Source organism: Piliocolobus tephrosceles, chromosome 11, assembly GCF_002776525.5.
Source record: "Piliocolobus tephrosceles isolate RC106 chromosome 11, ASM277652v3, whole genome shotgun sequence".
Taxonomy (NCBI): domain Eukaryota; kingdom Metazoa; phylum Chordata; class Mammalia; order Primates; family Cercopithecidae; genus Piliocolobus; species Piliocolobus tephrosceles.
Genome location: NC_045444.1, coordinates 16,034,078 through 16,042,608, shown reverse-complemented (window position 1 = coordinate 16,042,608; position 8,531 = coordinate 16,034,078). Strand labels below are relative to the sequence as shown.

Genomic DNA, 8,531 nt, shown 5'->3' with positions numbered 1-8,531 from the left:
GAAAATAGTTAATGACCTAGAATTCTACTCCCAACCAAACTAGGACTTAAACACAAAAATCGAAAAAAATTTAAAAAAAAGACATTTTCAGACATGGAAGTTTTCATACAATTAATTTACTGCTCATGTACTCTTTCTTGGGAAGTCACTGAAGGAAACCAAGCAAGAGGAAGATATGGATTACTAGAAATATGAGATCCAATACAAGAAAAAAGCAGAGGACAGCCCCAGGATGATGGTAAAGAGAGATCCCAGCATGGTATCTGGTTCATGCTACAGTTTGTATCAATTATCTTGTGCTGCATAACAAACCAACTCAAAACGCAATGGCTTACAACAACCATCTGTTTAGTTCATAATTTTGCTAGGCGGTTCTTCTGGCTGATCTTAGCTAGGCTCACTCATGCATCTGTGGTCAGTTGGCAGTTTCGCTGGGGCTGACTGCTTCCAGATGGCCTCAGTCAAATGCCTGACACGTGTCTTGGTGTTGGCTGCAGTGATGGGATGACTGGACTATGCTTCTCTCCTCATCAAGAAGGTGAGCCTAGTTCATCACATGACAGCAGAGGTCCAAGAGCCCAAACCACAAGGACTTTTCAAGCCTCTACTGTGTCGTATTTCATTGGTCAAAGCAAGTCACATGGTCAAGGTCAGAGCCAAAGTAGAAAGTACACTCAGAGTCACAGAGCAAAGGAACACAAACACAAGAAAGGGAATCACTGCTATTGTTGTTGTTGCTGGCCTTCCTGTATTTTTCTTTTTTTTGTTTTTTTTTTTTTTAAAGTAAGGATGAGGTCTTGTTTTTATGCCCAGGCTGGTCTAAAACTCCTGGGCTCAAGTGATTTACCCGCTATGGCCTCCCAAAATGTTGGGATTACAGATGTGCACCACCATGCCTGGCCTTATTTAATATTTAGTTTTTTCTTAGCTGTTTCCCCTAACAGAATGTAAAGTCCCATGTGGGCAGCCTTATTTGCCATATTTGTCCCCAAGTGCCGAAAACAGGGTCTGGTGCACAGTAAACTACTAATCTGTTTCTTTAGAATAAATTAATAAAAACAAAAAACACACAGTGAAAGAAAAAAAAAAGCAACTCTTTATAGTGACTGCTTTGGGAGAAGAATTGAGAACTTGTCAGGAGTGGAAGAGCAGGAGAAACGAACTAACTTTTACTTCTTTAGGTCCCCGTCTTCCAATCCCTACAGCTTTCAGGGTCCAAGTGGTGGTCTCCACAGCGTTGCACACCCACAGGGATCCATGAGAGTGTAGAAGGGAAATGTGAGAACTATTTATCTACGATTTTTTTTCATGTCAGATGGGCAAAGTGCTGACATTGTGGCGAGGTTTGAGGATGGCACATCCCATACTTGAATGTGAACACCTAATCATCATGCTTATGAACTGCAAAAGCATCAAAATATTTATGTTTGGTTTCTTCCTAAGAGAAAAAAGGCATTAATATTTAATTTATAGATTTTGAGTACATGCTTGTAATTTATAAATTATATTCTAATGCATGCTCAGTGATTTTGTTGACAAGAGTATGCAATCAAAGACATTTGGTCTGAAGAAGTTTATTGTAAATGGTGAACATGTTTGACCTGTCTTGTACTGTTTTAAAATGGTTTGAATAAAATCCAGAGATTTCACACAAAATTCCACATTTCTGGCTGTTTTTGGGATGCTAGAGGAGCTGGCATTGCTGGTCCTGTGATTTGCTGGAGCTGGAGAGCATGTGCACGTTTAGAGGTGTGTGGGTGTGTGTGTGTGTGTACGTGTGCTCTTGTGCACCAAGGTCTTCCTAATGGCTTCCTTTGGGTTCTCATATTCAGTTCACTTCACTAATTTCTCAGCCTGGCCTTGCAGACATTTTAGTTTATTGCCCTTTTCTGACAGTTTCTCAACATCAGTTAAATCATTTGTGCCTGCTAGCAGTGAAAGTGATGAGATTTGCTAATAATGTCGCCCAGGCTGGAGTGCAGTGGCCGGATCTCAGCTCACTGCAAGCTCCGCCTCCCGAGTTTACGCCATTCTCCCGCCTCAGCCTCCCGAGTAGCTGGGACTACAGGCGCCCGCCACCTCGCCCGGCTAGTTTTTTTTGGTATTATTTTGGTAGAGACGGGGTTTCACCATGTTAGCCAGGATGGTCTCTATCTCCTGACCTCATGATCCGCCCATCTCGGCCTCCCAAAGTGCTGGGATTACAGGCTTGAGCCACCGCGCCTGGCCTGTAATTTTCTTTTTAAAGACTGATTTGAGAGCTACTGCTACCCTAACACTACACTCACATTCAGTCCTGGTGAGTAAGAATAACAGGGCATGTGTTGACACACCAGAAACTGGGCTTAACAGGGGAGTGTGTCCTTGTGAATCACCATTCCTCAGGTGTGTCCTGGCTGAAAGCAGGCTGACAACCACTGATCTTCAGTCGACAGTTTTGTACCTTGATATTCTAATTACGTGTAGTCCTCCTTTGTTACATATGTAACTATAGCTTCCTAGGAACTTCTTGCAGGTACTGCTTTATCACATCGATCACCATGGTTTGCATAGTGAAATATAGAGATGGTAAAGGAACACACACACACACACACACACAGATATACGTACATATAGTAAAAGCAGGAAGAGAATATCTCATTTTTGTTTTGTGGTCTGTCCTTAATCATTTTTTCATTCAATCCTTATAATAGTCATATATGGGCAGTTTTTTCTTTTTATCTTAATTTTAGAGATGAGAAAATGAGGCTTAGAAAAGTGAAATAAGGGCCGGGCGCAGTGGCTCACACCTGTAATCCCAGCACTTTGGGAGGCTGAGGTGGGTGGATCACGAAGTCAGGAGTTCAAGACCAGCCTGGCCAATATGGTGAAACCCTGTTTCTACTGAAAAATACAAAAATTAGCCAGGGGCTGGTAGCGCGGTCCTGTAGTCCTAGCTACTCAGGAGACTGAGGCTGGAGAATCGCTTGAACCCGGGAAGCGGAGGTTGCAGTGAGCCGAGATCGTTCCATTGCACTCCAGCCTGGGCGACAGAGTGAGACTCCATCTAAAAAAAAGAAAAGAAAAGAAAAGAAAAGTGAAATTAGTATTCCAAAGTCACAACTACTAAATGACAAATCCAAGATTCAAACCCAGGTTTAATTCCAAAGGCAATGGTCTTTACTAACTAATATCCCCCACATTCCACAAAACAAAACAAAATCTCTTGATAAGATATTGAAATTTCTCCAATAATATATTTCCAACAGATGATTTAGTTGTCAGTGAAAATAAACTATAAAATCAATATATTCTACTACAGCCAATGGAGACGTTAAAGATGTCTTCAGCCACATTAATAGAGGGGAAACTCCAAAGGGTGCCCCAGAGCAGAATTCAGTACAGGCTTAAGTACATGGCCAAAAAAAGCTAAAACCTTAACATTTAAACATTTTTATCAGAGCTTAGAGATAACCTTGAGAAATAATAAACCATTTACTTGTTTCAAAAATGACAGATTGCTTCTTGGTTGCAACTTCTATTCACCGGAGAAAAAAGTAGAGACTAAATGAATTTTTTTAAATACAAGATCAAAACTCCAGTTTCACTCATGCAGTAGGAGGCTTTCCAATATGACCAAGGGGCACTGCTGGACAAAAGAGACATACACAGTTGAAAGCCTCAGGCCCCACTCACAAGAAGTTTATCATTCACTAGAGGAGCGGAGGAGTCTACCTCTGGGTGCAAGAAAGTACTAGGTCAAATGAGGCACTATTCCAAAGGGTCCTGACAGCCAGGCAGAGAATTTTGGACTGACAGCTGTCAAAAATGGAATTTGGGGCAGCAAAGGTTTAAGAGGCCACTCTGTGCCCAGGCTGCAATAAACTCAGCGTGTGTACTACTGAGGAAAAGAGATGTGGTAAGCAGAGGCTTTCACAATGAGATAAGATAAGAGGCTTAAATAAATTAATCGAAATGGTTCTGAACATGATAAGATGTAGGGTTTAGATGAAAGAGGGTGAGGCAGCTGCTAAAAAAGAAGAGATGTACATATTTTTCCAGCAGAAACAGGTTATGCAATCCAGGGCAGCTTGTACAATGGAAGGAAAACATGTTAATTGGATGGAAAATGGGCTGTCTATTATGGGTGTGTGTGTCTTGGGGGGCAGAATTATAAGTGAAAAATCAAAGATGAACTCCTAAGCAGAGCTTTCATGGGGTGATATAAGGGAGGTTTTGTAGTTTACTTTTACAATTTTTCTATTTTTTTCTAATTGAATAAATAATACACAAATAAATTTTCCTTGAAATTGTTACAAAATTTATAGGTCAAAATGAAGTCCCCTTTGACCATCTCTCAACTTTACCCTGCTAAATCCCAACACCCTCCCCAGTGTATTTTTTTGAGAAATCTGGAGTACAAGCATATGTAGTACTTCAGCATGATGAACAAAATAAAAAAAAAAATTATAAAAAAAAAAAAAAAAACAGGAAAAGGAAAGCTTGCAGTAATCCTAACACTAACACCCTTTTCTTAAGCAGAGGCTGTGTTAGTTACAGATAAGCTATTAGATTAGCTCATTCAGCAAATGTGCTGTGAGCAACTACGAAGTACCAGGAACTGGGAATACAACAATGACCTCAAGGAGAGCATAACCACTTCCAAGACTGGCATCATTTCCCACAATATACTGATAAGGAAAGTGAGACTCAGAAAAATTACACAACTCACCCAAGGTTACTGCAAGTTAAGTGGTAGTGCTGCGATTCAAATGCTGGCCCTCCTTCTACAACTGTCTTCAAAGCCTGGCTCTCCTTCTACAACTATCTGATGGTTTTTAAACCATTTGTTATAAAAGCAGAAGTCTTTTAAAAATTTTTAATGAAAATATGACAAAATCACTATATTGTAGTTCAATATAGAGAAAACAAATGTAAAAGTGGATGTGCTCTGTTTCATTTGAAGTGGCCTACTCAGAAAGATGATTTTGTTTTTATTAAGAGGACTGGAAGGGATTGCTTATATGAAATACCCCAAAGGCCCAAGTCTTCTATTGCCAAACGGCTTTAGGTGTAACTACCAGGCATCATTGGTAGAGATCATCAGGGCTAATGAATTACAAACTGGGCAGTGCCTGAGAATTACAGATTCCTATCTTCCTCTGGCTACTTGTGACCCTCCATTGCTGATTTTGAATTCAATGGGATTCAGAGATCAGCAGTTGTTAAAAGCTACCCTTTGGTGACTCTGATGATCAGCCAGATTTGAGAAGCGATTCTAGCACAACTTGTTGTTTTGCTTAATTCCTCTCCTTTAGGGATCCTGCTTTGCCACCCCATCCTCCACCTGTTCTTTCAATCTAGAAACAACTGACCAGACTTGTGCTGTAGAGACACTGTATGGAATGCCCAGCTCTTGTGGATTACCGTCCTGGAACACCTTGGTTTCCTTCCTCTGCTCTGAGTTTTTATTTCTACTCACCCTTCAGTTATGAACCACATAATCCTTTCTAGAATGATACAGGTCTGGTTATTCCTAGCCCTGCTCTAATCATTGCTTCCTAATTACCACTTTAACTTTACATCTATCATTGGTGAAATTTTAAATTCCCTCCCAGGTAATAAATACCAAGGATTTTTTTTTTTTTTTTTTTTTTTTTTTTGAGACGGAGTCTCGCTCTGTTGCCCAGGCTGGAGTGCAGTGGCCGGATCTCAGCTCACTGCAAGTTCCGCCTCCTGGGTTTACGCCATTCTCCTGCCTCAGCCTCCCAAGTAGCTGGGACTATAGACACCCACCACCTCTCCCGGCTAGTTTTTTTGTATTTTTTAGTAGAGACGGGGTTTCTCTGGGTTAGCCAGGATGGTCTCGATCTCCTGACCTCGTGATCCACCCGTCTCGGCTTCCCAAAGTCCTGGGATTACAGGCTTGAGCCACTGCACCCGGCCTAATACCAAGGATATTTCATGTGGCATCTACACTTCTTTTCCTGATGGTGTGTCCTAGTAGGACTCCATGTGCCTCTGCTGCATGAATCTTCCCAGATTAATCCCAGCTTCTTGTTCTCAGGACACTACTGTTTATTGCAGCAATCACTTTTATAATATCCCCCAGTGAGCAATTATTCAATGTCTGCTTATGTCCAATAATAGAAAACTCGTTTTAGGAAAGAGCCTGCTCTACTGTTGAAGAATAGTAGCTGCTTTAAAGAAAGATTCCACCAGATCTTGAGCTAAACCTAGCTTTTCTGTACCTTCTGTCCACTGGTTCTTCCCTCCTGAACAGTGGTTCTCAATGGGGTTCAGCCCCAGCAGCAACAGCTTCACCTGGCAACTTGTTAGGAATGCAGTTCTCAGGCTCTACCCTAGACCTACTGAAGAGAAACTCTGGGGAAGAGGCTTAGGGATACAGCCCCCGAGGGATCTGATGGACTCAAGTTTGAGACCCTCTGCATTAGAAAGCAAAGCTTCTCCCAGACCACTGGTCTGGATACTTTTAGCCTGGCCTGGAGTTTGGGATCACAATGATACTACATCTCTTGTCGACTCAATCCCCAAAAGACACTTTAGTTTTCCAATGTAGTTTACCTCTTGGTCTAAGGGCATAATATTGATTGTAGCCTTTGGAGTGGGTGGAAACAAGTGAAGCTTTCAGTTTTCTGTTTCTAATCATGTTTAGGCTTTCCTGGGGCCAAAATATTCTTTAGGCTTTTTGACACCATTGGCCAGTCACACAAAGCAGTCAATATATTTCTAGCATAAACACAGAATACTAGTTTTTGATACACAGTGTGTCGTGTATATATTTAACGGATAGATGGTTTGGAATACCTGGGAGCTAGGAGGGTTGGTTTTGGTCAATATCAGGGGTTGTTAATCAAAAGGACTTCATGAGGGCTGTGAGAATTATGGTGAACTTTGATAGATGGAAGTAATGCAATTAGGTTATTAATTAGTTATGCTGGAGTTCATCAAAAGAGAGATAATCCCAGGTGAGCCTAACTTTTAGAAGATAACTTTTGGCCAGGCATGGTGGCTCACACCTGTAATCCCAGCACTTTAGGAGGCCAGGGCAGGAGGATTGCTTGAGCCCAGGAGTTCAAGACCAGCCTGGGCAAAATAGAGAGACTCCATCTCTACAGAAAAATATTTAAAAATTAGCAGGGTGTGAAAGTGTGTGCCTCTAGTCCCAACTACTAAGAGGCTGATGTGGGAGGATTGCTTGAGCATAGGAGGTCAAGGCAGCAGTGAGCTGTGATTGTACTACTGTACTCCAGCCTGGGCAACAGAGTGAAACTCTGTCTCAAAAAATAAAAATAAAAATAGAAGAAGGTAACTTTCTTGAAGGTGAAGACTCAGAGAGACTCTGCTGGCATAGAAGAAATCAAACAGTCCTTGAGAAGGGGTATGAGTAGCTACAGGAGCCACTTGGTAAGAAGCTGAGGGTGACCTCTTAGAGCTGAAAGCAGTCCCTGACTGAGAGTTAGCAATGACCTTGGTCACTGTCTTAGTCTGACTGTGCTGCTATGACAAAACACCTTAGTCTGGTCAATCTAGAAACAACAGAAATTTATTTCTCACAGTTCTGGAGGTTGTGACAGCGAAGATCAAGGTGCCTGCTGACTGTCTGGTGAGAGCCCACTCTTCATAGACAGGCCCCTTCTCTTTGCCAAAAGGCAAAAAGGGCGAAAAAGCTCTCTGTGGACTCTTTTATAAGGGCACTAATTCCGCCCTCATGACCTACTCACATCCCAAAGGTCCTGCCTTTTAATAACATCACTTTGGGAGTTAGAGTTTCAACACATACATTTGGGAGGGGGGAATGCATACATTTAGACAATAGCAATCAACGTACTGCAAGGAAATGAACTGTGCCAACTACCAGTGCACCTGGAAGAGGACCCTGAGCCTCAGATGAGGTCATGGCTCCAGCTTACAACTCCATGTCTGAGCTGGTGAGACCCAGAGCAGAGGACCGAGGTAACCCACACCTGCACACCTGACCCACAGAAACTATGAGAGAACACATTTGTTTTAAGCCACTATGTTTGTAATAATCTGTCATGCAGCAATAGAAAAGCAATGTACTACACGTCAGCAAATTGTTGCAGTCAAAGAAAAGTGTTTCTCAAGTTAGTTGCCACTGTGCCCCACAAATGGTGAATATTTAATAAGCCTTGACTGTAGATGTAATTTTGGATGACCATGTTTGGAAAGGAAGGTGATGAGGGGTAAGGGTCCTGTTGAGAAAGAGGAAGTTATGTGCTGCTTTGTGAGAGGGCATGGTTAGTGATGCGCATGTGGCTACATGAGAAAGGCCTCAAGCCCCGTATTCTTTGAGGACCACTTAGGAATATTGGAGAGATGTTTCAAGACCCAGTCGGTAGGGGACTGAGGCACCAGTGGTGGAAGCAGTCTCTGGTGAAGTGGAAACTGAGGACATCTGCAAGGCCACACTCGTTGGGTCAGGAGGGTTTTTCTCCAGGTAGGAAGATAAAATCTTGTCCATAGACTAGCTGTGGATCCTGACAATGCAGCAGTCAGTAAAAAGGGCT

The 8,531-nt window shown here is 42.2% G+C and overlaps 1 non-coding gene across 1 annotated transcript; it reads right to left on the bottom strand.

Annotated features, from left to right (window-relative positions):
• Nucleotides 1–1,309: 1,309 nt before the first annotated feature.
• On the bottom strand, nt 1,310–1,413 carry LOC111529005. The gene has a single exon (XR_002727245.1). It is a non-coding gene; the product is annotated as a small nucleolar RNA U13 (small nucleolar RNA).
• Between the last annotated feature and the right edge of the window lie 7,118 nt (nt 1,414–8,531).